Raw genomic sequence first — 17,681 nt, forward strand, 5'->3', positions numbered from 1 at the left:
TGATGACGTCACATGCCCAAATGTGCATACAGTTAGTAAATAAGGCAACCTTACTTTCGCCGATGGACCTCGTCTTTGCTTTCCTTGGGGACGTCGCTCCAAATCCAAAAGTGCAACAATTACAAAACAAATGTAAGTTAATAAAAAATAAAAATGAAATACGTTGAGTGGTGATATAGAGTCACTAGTGGCTACACTCGAACCGCCGAGAGCATCCTCACACGCGGGAACTACGACACTGTTGTCCTCGGCGAAGACGTAAACATGTCACCGGTCCTTCTTTCTCTGTCCTCTCCTGGGTGAAAAACAAGGAGTTTCTATCCTCTACCGGTGGAAGAAGGAGTGTGAGCGGCGGTGCCGTCAGGACGACGGAGCGTTCATGGCGTGAATTTGGGCAAGAAAGGCAAAAAAAAAAACACATCCCTCCAGTCAAGTATTGCTGAGGCGTTCAGGGACGGCTCGGAATTCCGGCAACCTTGATCGTGAACTCGAACGACTCCCGAGTATAAACGAGGTGGCGGATCGAACCAAATATCGATAGTGTTGACATCCGGGAAGGCATCAGTACAGTTGGATCGATACTAGGATGATGAGAACTTATTCTTGATATGATGTATTTATGCACTGTTACATTGTTACGCAGAAGGATTTTAATTTTTTTTAAACTTTTGTTTCACGTAGTATTTTGCACTACATAAATTTAAAAGTTAAAAGTACCAATAATTTATTTTTCTTTAAAAAAATGTAATCGAAGGGAATGATTACATAATTGATAATAGTCTTTGGTTTTAATTGTGAACCCATTCCACAGGGTCAGGTGAAAACATTAAATACAGTAGTGTAGTAGACCGAAGTATTCATTAAGTGCCACCATAATGACAACATTAAATACAGTAGTGTAGTAGACCTAAGTATTCATTAAGTACCACCATAATGACAACATTAAATACAGTAGTGTAGTAGACCTAAGTATTCATTAAGTACCACCATAATGACAACATTAAATACAGTAGTGTAGTAGACCTAAGTATTCATTAAGTACCACCGTAATGACAACATTAAATACAGTAGTGTAGTAGACCTAAGTATTCATTAAGTACCACCATAATGACAACATTAAAATACAGTAGTGTAGTAGACCTAAGTATTCATTAAGTACCACCATAATGACAACATTAAATACAGTAGTGTAGTAGACCTAAATATTCATTAAGTACCACCATAATGACAACATTAAATACAGTAGTGTAGTAGACCTAAGTATTCATTAAGTACCACCATAATGACAACATTAAATACAGTAGTGTTGTAGACCTAAGTATTCATTAAATACCACCATAATGACAACATTAAATACAGTAGTGTAGTAGACCTAAGTATTCATTAAGTACCACCATAATGACATTAAATACAGTAGTGTAGTAGACCTAAGTATTCATTAAGTACCACCATAATGACAACTTTAAATACAGTAGTGTAGTAGACCTAAGTATGCATTAAGTACCACCATAATGACAACATTAAAATACAGTAGTGTAGTAGACCTAAGTATTCATTAAGTACCACCATAAAAACAACATTAAATACAGTAGTGTAGTAGACCTAAGTATTCATTAAGTACCACCATAATGACAACATTACATACAGTAGTGTAGTAGACCTAAGTATTCATTAAGTACCACCATAATGACAACATTAAATACAGTAGTGTAGTAGACCTAAGTATTCATCAAGTACCACCATAATGACAACATTAAATACAGTAGTGTAGTAGACCTAAGTATTCATTAAGTACCACCATAATGACAACATTAAAATACAGTAGTGTAGTAGACCTAAGTATTCATTAAGTACCACCATAATGACATTAAATACAGTACTGTAGTAGACCTAAGTATTCATTAAGTACCACCATAATAACAACATTAAATACAGTAGTGTAGTAGACCTAAATATTCATTAAGTACCACCATAATGACAACATTAAAATACAGTAGTGTAGTAGACCTAAGTATTCATCAAGTACCACCATAATGACAACATTAAATACAGTAGTGTAGTAGACCAAAGTATTCATTAAGTACCACCATAATGACAACATTAAAATACAGTAGTGTAGTAGACCTAAGCATTCATTAAGTACCACCATAATGACAACATTAAATACAGTAGTGTAGTAGACCTAAGTATTCATTAAGTACCACCATAATGACAACATTAAATACAGTAGTGTAGTAGACCTAAGTATTCATTAAGTACCACCATAATGACAACATTAAAATACAGTAGTGTAGTAGACCTAAGTATTCATTAAGTACCACCATAATGACAATATTAAATACAGTAGTGTAGTAGACCTAAGTATTCATTAAGTACCACCATAATGACAATATTAAATACAGTAGTGTAGTAGACCTAAGTATTCATTAAGTACCACCATAATGACAACATTAAATACAGTAGTGTAGTAGACCTAAGTATTCATTAAGTACCACCATAATGACAACATTAAATACAGTAGTGTAGTAGACCTAAGTATTCATTAAGTACCACCATAATGACAACATTAAATACAGTAGTGTAGTAGACCTAAGTATTCATTAAGTACCACCATAATGACAACATTAAATACAGTAGTGTAGTAGACCTAAGTATTCATTAAGTACCACCATAATGACAACATTAAAATACAGTAGTGTAGTAGACCTAAGTATTCATTAAGTCCCACCATAATGACAACATTAAATACAGTAGTGTAGTAGTCCTAAGTATTCATTAAGTACCACCATAATGACATTAAATACAGTAGTGTAGTAGACCTAAGTATTCATTAAGTACCACCATAATAACAACATTAAATACAGTAGTGTAGTAGACCTAAGTATTCATTAAGTACCACCATAATGACAACATTAAATACAGTAGTGTAGTAGACCTAAGTATTCATTTAGTACCACCATAATGACAACATTAAATACAGTAGTGTAGTAGACCTAAGTATTCATTAAGTACCACCATAATGACAACATTAAAATACAGTAGTGTAGTAGACCTAAGTATTCATTAAGTACCACCATAATAACAACATTAAATACAGTAGTGTAGTAGACCTAAGCATTCATTAAGTACCACCATAATGACAACATTAAATACAGTAGTGTAGTAGACCTAAGTATTCATTAAGTACCACCATAATGACAACATTAAATACAGTAGTGTAGTAGACCTAAGTATTCATTAAGTACCACCATAATGACAACATTAAATACCGTAGTGTAGTAGACCTAAGTATTCATTAAGTACCACCATAATGACATTACATACAGTAGTGTAGTAGACCTAAGTATTCATTAAGTACCACCATAATGACATTAAATACAGTAGTGTAGTAGACCTAAGTATTCATTAAGTACCACCATAATGACAACATTAAATACAGTAGCGTAGTAGACCTAAGTATTCATTAAGTACCACCATAATGACAACATTAAATACAGTAGTGTAGTAGAGTATATGTAGAGTGCCGTTCAGTCTTCTAGTCGTCCATAACGTTTCTACTCGTATGGATTATTCATTTTTAACTCTAAGCAACGTTTGTAAGTTTTACAATATAACTAAAATAAGTCTTATTTACTAAAGTGTCCCATGTGTGATGTCTGTAGGAGTGTTTTCATGCATATCTGCACGTGCTATCGTAGTGTTACGACGCTAGCGTCGTTAGCATTAGCTAATATGCTAACGCGCCTGCGAGTGTATGTGTTAGTATTATACAACGACATTCTTTTTGCATTGTTTTCAGTTTCACAAATTCCTCAGTAAATTCACCAAAAACGTCTAAAACGACAGGCCTAAGGGTCCCTGACCATGACTTCTGTTTTGTTTGATCAGCCGTTTTACTGCCGTGTTACAGACACCGGTTGGAAACAATTAAGGTATGTAAATAAACTTTTACAGAACCCCACTGTCAAAATATTAATTTCGCAACGTATATATCTGCAACTTATAGTCCGGTGTGACTAAAATAAGGAAACATATTTTTTCCCCTAAATTTTAGTAGGTGTGTGGCTTTTATACAGTAAAATACAGTGTGGTGCATTCAGGGATAATCTGAAAACACAGACTCTTGTTAGGCCCTTAGTGATGTTGATTGTACTAATGTATGCAACAACTTTATTTTTTTCAAATAAAGTCAACAGTGTTTTTTAACCACCTGAGACATGTTTGGTGAAAATGTTCATCTATAAACAGAAACATAATAAAACTGTACGGTGCATGTTTGTCTATTCACTAAACCGGGGGCGTCCAAAGTGAGGCCCCCGGGGGCGAATTTTTTTTAAAGGCTCGCGACACATTTCAGAAATATTACAACAAAAGTGGAATAAAAGAGCAAAAAGGTGGAAGGTAATGAAAAAAATGTGTGGACTCTAATAACACAAACTGTTGTTTTCTTTAAAACTGTCATTGCTCAAAAACAATAAATACAAGCTTGTAATTGAGGGATACATTATTTGCTTGATCTAGACATTTGAGCATTAATACATGAATAATATACAAACCCCGTTTCCATATGAGTTGGGAAATTGTGTTAGATGTAAATATAAACTGAATACAATGATTTGCAAATCCTTTTCAACCCATATTCAGTTGAATATGCTACAAAGACAACATATTTGATGTTCAAACTCATAAACTTTATTTTTTTTTTTTTGCAAATAATAATTAACTTAGAATTTCATGGCTGCAACACGTGCCAAAGTAGTTGGGAAAGGGCATGAAGCCACGTTGATGTAACACGTGGTTTGGCATTGTCTTGCTGAAATAAGCAGGGGCGTCCATGGTAACGTTGCTTGGATGGCAACATATGTTGCTCCAAAACCTGTATGTACCTTTCAGCATTAATGGTGCCTTCACAGATGTGTAAGTTACCCATGTCTTGGGCACTAATACACCCCCATACCATCACACATGCTGCCTTTTACACTTTGCGCCTATAACAATCCGGATGGTTCTTTTCCTCTTTGGACGTCCACAGTTTCCAAAAACAATTTGAAATGTGGACTCGTCAGACCACAGAACACTTTTCCACTTTGTATCAGTCCATCTTAGATGAGCTCAGGCCCAGCGAAGCCGACGGCGTTTCCGGGTGTTGTTGATAAAACGGTTTTCGCCTTGCATAGGAGAGTTTTAACTTGCACTTACAGATGTAGCGACCAACTGTAGTTACTGACAGTGGGTTTTTGAAGTGTTCCTGAGCCCATGTGGTGATATCCTTTACACACCGATGTCGCTTGTTGATGCAGTACAGCCTGAGGGATGGAAGGTCACGGGCTTAGCTGCTTACGTGCAGTGATTTCTCCAGATTCTCTGAACCTGTTGATGATAATACGGATCGTAGATGGTGAAATCCCTAAATTCCTTGCAATAGCTGGTTGAGAAAGGTTTTTCTTAAACTGTTCAACAATTTGCTCACGCATTTGTCGACAAAGTGGTGACCCTCGCCCCGTCCTTGTTTGTGAATGACTGAGCATTTCATGGAATCTACTTTTATACCCAATCATGGCACCCACCTGTTCCCAATTAGCCTGTTCACCTGTGGGATGTTCCAAATAAGTCTTTGATGAGCATTCCTCAACTTTATCAGTATTTATTGCCACCTTTCCCAACTTCTTTGTCACGTGTTGCTGGCATCAAATTCTAAAGTTAATGATTATTTGCAAAAAGAAAAAAATGTTTATCAGTTTGAAGATCAAATATGTTGTCTTTGTAGCATATTTGTCAAGACTAGGTCTTGGGTGTGTGCTTTTCCGGGATGCAACGGAAAGTTGGCTCGGGCGAGACGGGAATGAAGGTACATGATTTATTAATTATTATCAAAAAAAAAGGAATAAATGAAAGCGCGCACAGTGGCGGAGAATAAACTATGAAATCAAAAGACTATAGCAAAAAGTACAAACGAAAAACACGCACAATGGCGGAGAACAAACTATGAAACCAAAAAGACTATAAACATGGAACAAAAACTTACTTGGCTTGGACAAAAATAGTTGCATATGGAGAATGGACATGGAAAGAAGTATCAGGCATGGACAGAGCATAAATGTGGTGAGGTCGTCAGAAAGACAAACTGAAAACAATGAACTTAAATACTACAGACATGATTAACGAAAACAGGTGCGTGACTCAAAACGTGAAACAGGTGCGTGACGTGACAGGTGAAAACTAATGGGTTGCTATGGTGACAAACAAGAGTGCACAATGAGTCCAAACGTGGAACAGGTGAAACTAATGGGGTAATCATGGAAACAAGACAAGGGAGTGAAAAGCCAGAAACTAAAGAGTCCTATAACTAAACAAAACATGACTTAAAACAAAACATGATTACACAGACATGACAATATTCAACGGAATATGGGTTGAAAAGGATTTGCAAATCATTGTATTCCGTTTGTATTTACATCTAACACAATTTCCCAACTCATATGGAAACGGGGTTTGTATATAACATTATATACACATCACATCTGCGGTCCGCACCAAGGTTTCTCATTGTCCCACTGGGTTGAGTTTTTCCTTGCCCTGATGTGGGATCTGAGCCGAGAATCTCGTTGTGACTTGTGCAGCCCTTTGAGACACTCGTGATTTAGGGCTATATAAGTAAACTTTGATTGAATGATTTTTTTACTTTTAATGATTTTAATAGTCCGTGTGCACACATTTTCCTCCAATGACTTTGACTCCCCTATTTTAGGCCGACTTATGCGGACATGTATTCCCAGAAGGTAGAAGATGGATTACCAGACTGGGTGATTCCTCATTGTCATGTCTGTGTAATCATGTTTTGTTTTAAGTCATGTTTTGTTTAGTTATTGGACTCTTTAGTTTCTGGCTTTTCACTCCCTTGTCTTGTTTCCATGATTACCCCATTAGTTTCACCTGTTCCACGTTTGGACTCATTGTGCACTCTTGTTTGTCACCATAGCAACCCATTAGTTTTCACCTGTCACGTCCACGCACCTGTTTCACGTTTTGAGTCACGCACCTGTTTTCGTTAATCATGTCTGTAGTATTTAAGTTCATTGTTTTCAGTTTGTCTTTCTGGTGACATCCCCACATTTATGCTTCTGCACACTCTCCACACCCTTATGACCAGGGCCGGCCCGTGGCATAGGCCGTATAGGCAAATGCTAAGGGCGCCGTCCATCAGGGGGCGCCATGCCAGTGCCACAAATGTTGGAGAAAAAAGTTGTTACTATTATTTCTAAATACAAAAAATAATCCCACGTTAATTAAAATGCAAAGTAAAGCCTATTTAATAGAAATATTATTTGTTACAACATTACGCCCCCCTCCTCCCCCCGCACGGTGCGCCCCCTCCCTTCCCGTATCATGACTCTTTTTGGACGTCACCACATCAAAAAATCAACACAAGATGTCAAAACGGCCAAAACTGTCAGGTGCCCAGGGAAGAAAAAAGAGAAAAGAAGAGGAGAAACGAGAAAAGACAGAGGTAGCAGGTAGGTAACGTTAGCCTACATGAAATTATTTGTCTGTTACAGAATGTGATAGTAACCTGGCTTTTTAGCATTAAGCTAATGTTACATGATTCGGCAATTGCTAATCAATAAATAGCTAGTTCTGTTATAACGTCGGGTTAATATTGTGGAGGGGGCTAAATTGTTATGGAAAATAATAATGTAACGTTAGGTAATTACAGTACTCCCACCTTACATTCCTCAGGGACATTTGTATTAGATCTTTTAAGCAGGTGTTTTTTGTTTACATTGTTATTGCCTTCTGGTTAGCTAATGTTTGCCCTGCAGGTAATAGTCACTTTTCCACCCCTTTATATATTAGGTATAGTTGTAAGTAAAAAAAAAAGGTCAAAGACAAAGCTATTCGGGTTCTTGTGAGTATATACACTTCACTGCCGATGTGGGGGGGCGCCATCTAAAATCTTGCCTAGGGCGCCAGATTGGTTAGGGCCGGGCCTGCTTATGATCCTTGCTGCTCTTTTTTCATGCCGGCTCCATGCCAAGTAAGTTTTTGTTTATTAAGCCACAGTTAAGTGTTTTTTGTTGTTCATAGTTTTTGCCTTTGTGCATGTGTTTGGTTTCATAGTTTGTTCTCCGCCATTGTGCGCGCCTTTTGTTTACTTCCTTGTTTTGTATTAATAGTGTTTAAATAAAAATGTATCTTAATTCCCGTCTCGCCCGAGCCAACTTTCCGTTGCCTTCGAGAAAATCTAAACCCCAGGACCAAGTATTGACACTCATGACAGGTGGACTTTGTGTCCTTCCCAGTCCACTTCCTGTTCCGAGTGCTGGTCTCACCTGTGTCCTGGCTGCCAATCAAGTATTGTGCAATGATGGTGATTATGTGGAATTGAGTGCACTACTTGGCTGCAACCAGCAGAGGCACTGTCCCTGATTACCAATCAGGAGGGTTTATTATCCTGTTTGGGTTTGAGTTGTGTTTTTGACTCACCTGTGGTCTACTGCGTCATCCATCGTCAAACATCTCCGTCTCTGCATCCCGGGGTCACGCCGCAAGCCTCCATGTCCCAGTGTGGTCGACACAAGACTTAAGTCTATCTAACGATGTAGCGCATTTTCTGTCAAGACCTCCCTGGGGGATCTTCTGAATGCAATCATTACTGAGAAATTCATCACAAGTATGCGAGTTACGGTATTTATATCATCACCTTTTTATCAATGCTCGTCTGGGTCCAGAGGGGAGAACTGCTTGGCCACCTTGGCAGGTTTCACGCCTGCATCTGGTCTGACCACAGGTTCTCTCTCCCGCTCTTGTGTGTGTTTCAGCTGGGATCCTCAGGACTTCGGTCTCTGCTCGGCTCTCCTCGTGTTTTACAGGTTGCCCACACATTTGTTGTATTAAATATTCCTTTCAGCACTTCTAAGTTCAGTTTCCACCCCCCTTTGCCGTTGCGGACCACAGCCGACCGTAACAAGATGAATAAATCTAAAGAGGTTCATTAGGTCTTCAAAAAATGATGCGATTTTGTTATTCTCATAGCCAGACCTGGGGAAACGTGACAACCTCTGAGGAAGGTGTTGTATATTTGATGGTGATGTGATGGCAGTCCCTGTGGAGACCGTTGTGGCGACACCGGCACATATCTCGGGACACCAAGTTGAGGGTCTACAATTCCTCTGTCATCTCTGTCCTTCTGTACGGCTCGGAAACATGGCCGCTGAATAACATCCTGGCGGCCAGGCTAGATGGCTTTGATTCTAGAGCCCTCAGGAGGATAGAAGGCATCACGTGGAGCCAGCATGTCACCAACAAGACCCTAAGAGAGCTAACCCAACAGCTCCCAGCCTCTCGCCTCGCAGCAATGCGGCGAGTGCGCTGGTATGGCCATTATCATCCGCCTGCCGGGGGAACACCCCACGCGCAAAATCCTGGACTTCAACCCGCAGCGAGCTGGCTGGAGACGCCCTAGAGGCGCCCCCAGGACTCGCCGGCTGGATGTATTAGCCCAGGACCTTAATGCCTGCAATGTGACTATGGCACAAGCTCAACACCTTGCCCACAACAGACCCAGATGGAGAGACCTGGTTGCTATGGTCGGCTCTACGCGCCCTGAAGTGCAAGAGGACTAAGTAAGTAAGTAAGTATGTGATGGGTGATGAGTCAAGAGGACGCCAACGAGGAATCGTCGAACAAAAAGCTTTATTTGTTTCAGCGAGCCTCAGACTGGAACTGCAGCTCCATGAGAAAGAGTATGGGCCTGATCGCTCCTCTGCTGTCTTTTTGGACAACTGTCCTTATATACCTTTTACACACAAAGACAGTTACTCTTTGTTGTTCTAGCCTTGTGGCCGAACTTACCGGCTGAAGGGTTAGACCCCATGGCGTCCCGGGGGTTCCATTACTGCCAGTTCCGAACCTTAAGCCAGAGCGGGATGAATCTTTGACCACCCCTTCAAGTCTCCATTTTTGGCTTCCTGGGGTACTGACTGCATCTGCCATCGTATCGCCGCATCCTGAGGTAATGCTACATTACCAACAACAGTTGATATACTAACACATGGACAGAAATATTCCTATTGCCCTCACTAATAGTTGAAGTACTTTTGTGGGACATCAGCAAACAGACTAATTACGGCAACCGTAAGATGCAGATACCGGAGAGTTTTCAAAACCATGTGAAGCCTCCAAATCTATCAGAGCCAAATAAAATGCTTGGTTCAGGGGAGTATATCTGTCAGGAAGTTCTGGTGACGAACCCCAAGATGCAGAGATGGCAGGCGAGATGCAGGCAAACATGACTTTAGTGTCCAAAGGAAATGCAGGAAAACAGGAATCAGGAATCAGGAGCCAGGAACTAGGAAACAGGCAACAGGATTCAGGATACAAGGAGAACTGGAGACAGCAAACAGCAAACAGCAAACAATCCTCAAGCACTGACTGGAGGGCGAGGCAGGTATAAATAGTAGCCTGATTGGCAATTGCCACCAGGTGTGCCAGGCTGCCAATCAGGGGCAGGTGAGGGAAACGAGCCTGACTCTATCACAGGGCACAGGACCCAGTCCTGGGGAGACGACGAAAGATCTCGACCTGGAGTCACTCCACAGAGCCTCCAAACGCAAATGCAAAATCATTGAATAAACAGCCAAAAGGATGTCGATATACAACTCCAGACCATGACCGACATCTTTGTCACCTTTGGGCAGAGAGGTTCGGCGTGGAAGAGGTTGAAAGACCACCACTGGCTGAGCTTTGTTGCATCATCGGAAATAAGCTAATGACCCGACGCAGAGCCGAATGGCACAGGAGGTCCAGGGTGGAGAGAGCCAGTGAGCGAAGATCTTTTGGATTCACCAAACAGTTGTGAGGGCAGAAGCACTAAAGAAATCTAGTCTGCTCAAAGGAAGAGGTCAATCACTTACTGCACAACAGGGCCTCTCAGGGCCCGTCTGGACATACCTTCTCCCACCACAGACTTCAACACTTGTGGGCCCATTTAGAAAGAAGTTAGGAGTAGTTGCTATTACCAGAGCCAAATCAGTTGGAGGACCAAGCGATTACCGTATAAGAACTAAGCCCTGCGCAGAGGAAATGTATCAACAGAAGCAGGCGTCATATCCAAGAGGTCCTCGGACTTCCTCCTCAAGAATACCTACATCAACACATCAGTGCAGGAAGAAGGCTTTCCAGGTGGACTAGAATGGCTTGACCACACCGGAGCAGTGATCCGGCTCATCAGGGATGCACACGAGAGGAACGGAGACTTTGTTGTTCTGTGGCTTCATCTCGCCAATTTGTCTCTATACCCCATTAGACTACTCTAGACCAACCCATGGACCCAGGAAAATCAACAATCTCATACCTATTTAAACAAAAAAAACAACATTGAGGGTGCATGGGAGTTTGCCCAACCAGTCTACATGTGCTTTGTGGAGTTGGAGAAGGCATTCGACCGTGTACCCCGGGAAGTCCTGTGGGGAGTGCTCGGAGAGTATGGGGTATCGGACTGTCTTATTGTGGCGGTTCGCTCCCTGTTTGATCAGTGTCAGAGCTTGGTCCGCATTGCTGGCAGTAAGTCGGACCCGTTTCCAGTGAAGGTTGGTCTCCGCCAGGGCTGCCCTTTGTCACCGATTCTGTTCATAACCTTTATGGACAGAATTTCTAGGCGCAGTCAGGGCGTTGAGGGTATCTGGTTTGGTGGCTGCAGGATTAGGTCTCTGCTTTTTGCAGATGATGTGGTCCTGATGGCTTTATCTGGCCAAGATCTTCAGCTCTCACTGGATCGGTTCGCAGCCGAGTGTGAAGCGACTGGGATGGGAATCAGCACCTCCAAGTCCGACTCCATGGTTCTCGCCCGGAAAAGGGTGGAGTGCCATCTCCGGGTTGGGGAGGAGATCTTGCCCCAAGTGGAGGAGTTCAAGTACCTCGGAGTCTTGTTCACGAGTGAGGGAAGAGTGGATCGTGAGATCGACAGGCGAATCGGTGCGGCGTCTTCAGTAATGCGGACGCTGTATCGATCCGTTGTGGTGAAGAAGGAGCTGAGCCGGAAGGCAAAGCTCTCGATTTACCGGTCGATCTACGTTCCCATCCTCACCTATGGTCATGAGCTTTGGGTCATGACCGAAAGGACAAGATCACGGGTACAAGCGGCCCAAATGAGTTTCCTCCGCCGGGTGGCGGGGCTCTCCCTTAGAGATAGGCTGAGAAGCTCTGTCATCCGGGAGGAGCTCAAAGTAAAGCCGCTGCTCCTCCACATGGAGAGGAGCCAGATGAGGTGGTTCGGGCATCTGGTCAGGATGCCACCCGAACGCCTCCCTAGGGAGGTGTTTAGGGCACGTCCGACCGGTAGGAGGCCACGGGGAAGACCCAGGACACGTTGGGAAGACTATATATCCCGGCTGGCCTGGGAACGCCTCGGGATCCCCCGGGAGGAGCTGGACGAAGTGGCTGGGGAGAGGGAAGTCTGGGCTTCCCTGCTTAGGCTGCTGCCCCCGCGACCCGACCTCGGATAAGCGGAAGAAGATGGATGGATGGATGGGTTTTCTTTACCTGGAGAAACAGAAGTCCAACGTAGAAGTTGTACGCATCTATGGTAGAGTTGATACCTGTGAGTTGGCAAATACTGGAGTTAATAAAAACTGCTCCACCACATTGTTTTCTTCAATTTTCTTTATAATAGTTGGAGTATTACAAAAATCCTACAGAAGTACAGACACAAAGTACATTTACAAGCACAAGTGCACTAGGACTTGAGGACACGGGCTGTGTAAGAAACCGTAAGGCACCAGTGCTGGTATGTGGCACAGGTAGTTTCTATCACCAAACAGAAGAATGAATCCAAACTAAACAAGACTTAAGACAAGAAACAAAGTCGGACCATGTGAATAAGTTAGAGAACCGCCAAGTTTCTTTCATTTTAACAGAAGCAAAGACGATGGTCACAAATGAAACCTGATGGAAATTGCACTTTTAAAACCATCGAGAAACCTCACTCGGATTTTCTATTTCAAAGGCGATTTTCGGATTTTCGGAACACAATAATACATAGTTTGAATTCTGTCATTTATCTCCATGTGGATGTTTCAACTTAAAACCAGTCTAGTTTAGGTCATCTATAGTTTTTGTTACAGATATCCAACCTGCTTGACTTGGGCTGTGTCTCACTTAGCGTGTCGAGTGCATAGGGTTGTTTCACACTAAGAAATACGGCAGTGCCCCTTTCAGTAGTCATATGTCGAATGGTCAACTTGGTGCGGGATACTCACCTCCCTCAGATGTCACCATCTTGGCTATGTAAAGGGAAATAAAGGGGCAACATGTACGAACGAAAAGTAGAATACGAATGAAGAAGAAGAAGCAGGTACGGTGGTACCTCAACCTATGAGTACCCAAAAGTGTTTTGAGAAAAGAGCCGTCTCTCGGCTAATTGTAATGCTTTCAAGGGTCTTACTATGATGTCTTTCTACATTTAAAACCCTTCCTTTTGGTCTACATAACATCCATCTTCTTCCGCTTAGCAGGGAAGCCCAGACTTTCCTCTCCCCAGCCACTTCGTCCAGCTCTTCCCGGGGGATCCCGAGGCGTTCCCAGGCCAGCCGGGAGACATAGTCTTCCCAACGTGTCCTGGGTCTTCTCCATGGCCTTCTACCGGTCGGACGTGCCCTAAACACCTCCCTAGGGAGGCGTTCGGGTGGCATCCTGACCAGATGCCCGAACCACCTCATCTGGCTCCTCTCCATGTGAAGGAGCAGTGGCTTTACTTTGAGCTCCTCCCGGATGACAGAGCTTCTCACCCTATCTCTAAGGGAGAGACCCGCCACCCGGCGGAGGAAACTCATTTGAGCCGCTTGTACCCGTGATCTTGTCCTTTCGGTCCTGGGCGGCATGGCGTAGTGGGTAGAGCAACCGTGCCAGAAACCTGAGGGTTGCAGGTTCGCTCCCCGCCTCTTACCATCCAAAAATCGCTGCCGTTGTGTCCTTGGGCGGGACACTTCACCCTTTGCCCCCGGTGCCACTCACACCGGTGAATTGAATGATGAATGATAGGTGGTGGTCGGAGGGGCCGTTGGCGCAAATTGCAGCCACGCTTCCGTCAGTCTACCCCAGGGCAGCTGTGGCTATGAAAGTAGCTTACCACCACCAGGTGTGAATAAATGATGGGTTCTACATGTAAAGCGACTTTGGGTACTTAGAAAAGCGCTATATAAATCCCAGGTATTATTATTATTATAACCCAAAGCTCATGACCATAGGTGATGATGGGAACGTAGATCGACCGGTAAATTGAGAGCTTTGCCTTCCGGCTCAGCTCCTTCTTCACCACAACGGATCGATACAGCGTCCGCGTTACTGAAGACGCCGCACCGATCCGCCTGTCAATCTCACGATCCACTCTTCCATCACTCGTGAACAAGACTCCGAGGTACTTGAACTCCTCCACTTGGGGCAAGATCTCCTCCCCAACCCGGAGATGGCACTCCACCCTTTTTCCGGGCGAGAACCACGGACTCGGACTTGGAGGTGCTGATTCTCATCTCAGTCACTTCGTTCTACCTAACATATAATGGTGGTATTATATAATATTTGGTCAACATTTTACAAAGATTATGTTTTACGGACCATCTTCAAGGACCTCCACTTCGACTAGGTCTTCTCCCGTCAGCCAAGTTGTAGTTTTGAGCGTTTCCTTATCGAGTCTACTGACAGATATACGTTTGTACTATACGCTAATTTGCATTAGAAATGGCAAAAGCGGAGGATGCATGTGCATGTACGAGCCAGTCTGCCCCAAAACAAGAGGATCGAGGAAAAAGACGGCTTTTTGGGTAAAACTTGGCCAAACATGGAGATATCCGCTGACGTCACCGATAGGAAAAATATTACAAATTGGGCAAATTTGAAATGTTTCGTTTGGAGAAAGTATGGACTGTTTTATAAATATCCACGCCATGGTTTGGTTTCAGATTTTTGGGCCTGCAGAACAGGTACCAGGTAAAAAAAAGTTGGTTTTGTATAGTAGGTCTCCTTTAAGTTACAAGCAAAAATTGGAATTAACAAGCATCCTTTGCCATTAGTTGGCGTAGCAAATGTCAAAGTGAACCCCGACCAAAACATTCAATCTTACTCGCTAGCATTAGCTTGTAGCGAGAAATCGACATACCGTATTTTCCGCACTATTAGCCGCACCTAAAAACCACAAATTTACTCAAAAGCTGACAGTGCGGCTTATAACCCGGTGCGCTTTATATATGGATTAATATTAAGATTAATTTTCATAAAGTTTAGGTCTCGCAACTACGGTAAACAGCCGCCATCTTTTTTCCCCGTAGAAGAGGAAGTGCTTCTTCTTCTACGCAAGCAACCGCCAAGGTAAGCACCCGCCCCCATAGAACAGGAAGCGCTTCTTCTTCTACTGTAAGCAACCACCCGCCCGCGTAGAAGAAGAAAAAGCGCGCGGATATTACGTTTCATTTCCTTTGTGTGTTTACATCTGTAAAGACCACAAAATGGCTCCTACTAAGCGACAGGTTTCCGGTTCATGAAAAGACGCAATCTCTCCATCCGCACACGGACTACTATTTCACAGCAACTGCCTAAAGACTTTCAAGAAAAGCTGGCTACTTTCCGTGCATATTGTAAAAACAAGATAGCTGAAAAAAAGATCCGGCCAGAGAACATTATCAACATGGACAAGGTTCCACTGACTTTTGATATTCCTGTGAACCGCACTGTGGATACAACGGGAGCACGTACGGTGAATATTCGCACCACAGGGAATGAGAAGTCATCCTTCACTGTGGTTCTAGCTTGCCATGCTAATGGCCAGAAACTTCCACCCATGGTGATATTCAAAAGGAAGACCTTGGCAAAAGAGACCTTTCCAGCCGGCGTCATCATAAAAGCTAACTCGAAGGGATGGATGGATGAAGAAAAGATGAGCGAGTGGTTAAGGTAAGTTTACGCGAAGAGGCCGGGTGGCTTTTTTCACGCAGCTCCGTCCATGTTGATATACGACTCCATGCGCGCCCACATCACGCTGGTTTTTAATATATTATTAAAGTTTGACTGACCTATCTGACTGTTTTTTTGACATTCCTTTAGCACAGTTAGATGCGGCTTATAACACGGGGCGGCTTATAGGTGGACAAAGTTTTGAAATATGCCGTTCATTGAAGACGCGGCTTATAACCCAGGGCGCCTTATGGTGCGGAAAATACGGTAACTTTGTTTTCCTTTGTTTTGAGCGTGAAGGACAGTGCCGAGAAGAAGTCCGCACCGTACTGAAGTAGAGTGGGTCGATAACGCCAGCCAAAAATGTTAACATAATATCTCAACCGTGGACATTTATCCATGAAAGTATGTTATAGCTGCCGATGGTGTGTTTGATTGAGAAGCAGCTGGAAAGAGTTACTGCTGTACTGATTATTACATGATATTATAAAACGACTCTACACTGTCAGAAACTAAGGCCACGTCTACACTAAGTGTTATGGCTCAGGCTCCTGCCAACGCCGCTCATCCGTCTGTGCGCACCTCGGGACACGCCCACGGGTGCGCACATCCAGGGACGCGCCGCGCGCGTCCCCGCCCTGCAGCAGCCACCAGCTGCAATCACTCACCGGCAATCTACACTCCTGGGTCTGATGAGGGCAAGCTCAATAAAGGACCAGTGGACCCAAGGATCGGCGCGGGAACTTAGCTTTCTCATGGTGTACCGTAAGCAACAAGCTTTATGCAATATTCGTGTTTCCTCTCCGTGCCTTGATTTGTCCCTTGTCTTCTCCCGTGTCCCCGCAGTACCCTCCGTCGCCTGGAAAGCGAGCTGTGCGTCTCATTTTCCCCTGGATCTCCCTCTGGACTCTGACTGCTTCCTTCGTTCCTCGACCTCTTGCTCGCCCCTGGATTCCGACGCCTCTCTCTCGCCCCGGATAACCTGCCTGCCCCATGGACTTCCTCGTATCTCGTTCAACACGTTGGTAACACTCACTTCAGTTAACTACACACATAGTCTTACACCACACACACTCTTGTATTTTAGTCACACACTCCATATCTATAGTTTAGTTGTATTGTTTATTATTATTATATATATTTATTATATATAATAAATAAACTGTACATACTGCCCCCTGGTGTCTGTTTGCCGTCACCTCCCTCAGTAAACACAACACTAAGTCATTTAACCCCTTAAAGGAATAATTATTTAGCCTAAACCTCGTTTCAGCCACACTAAACCAGCGTCTCCTCGGAGTATTTTTTACACGGGTAAGTCAGCCGTGTATTTCTTGAATTTCCGGCATTTAGTTTGCATGGACTCATTGATCGTTTACAAATTTCGTTCGTATCTGAACTGTAAAGTTCAAATTTGAATATCAATCAAAGGAAGTGTAAGTCTAATTATACCATCGCTATGGCATATTATTTTAATAACCTGTTCCGATTGATAGTCCACAATTACAGGATGTTTACATGTTATTAACAAGCAGGTAGAGAATGTGAAAACATCGTCATGCAGAGATATGAATGCCATTAAGTCGTACAAAATGTAAAAAACAGAATATCGGAAACATTTATTCAGGTCGAAAAAATATCACCTAGCATATTCGACAATCAAAAGTTGATCGTAACAATCCTACAATTTGTGTTAGTAATGTGTGAAACTGCTGTCTAAAAATGGAAGTGTGGCTCCT

General features: G+C 42.9%; 1 protein-coding gene across 3 annotated transcripts in view; it reads right to left on the reverse strand.

The window, feature by feature from the left end:
* Positions 1-17,681, reverse strand: part of LOC133623671 (SERTA domain-containing protein 4-like) — a 69,510-nt gene that overhangs the window by 46,499 nt on the left and 5,330 nt on the right. Inside the window, exon 1 of one of the 3 annotated variants that reach the window (XM_061986946.1) lies at positions 69-438. The exons of 1 other annotated variant lie outside the window; for it this stretch is intronic. The gene's annotated coding sequence lies outside the window, so the exon portion shown is untranslated. Of the gene's footprint in view, positions 1-54; positions 439-17,681 lie in introns of those variants that run through there. One more of the 3 variants, XM_061986944.1, reaches the window with a different exon arrangement.

This window comes from Nerophis lumbriciformis, linkage group LG26 (genome assembly GCF_033978685.3).
Source record: "Nerophis lumbriciformis linkage group LG26, RoL_Nlum_v2.1, whole genome shotgun sequence".
Classification (NCBI taxonomy): Eukaryota; Metazoa; Chordata; class Actinopteri; order Syngnathiformes; family Syngnathidae; genus Nerophis; species Nerophis lumbriciformis.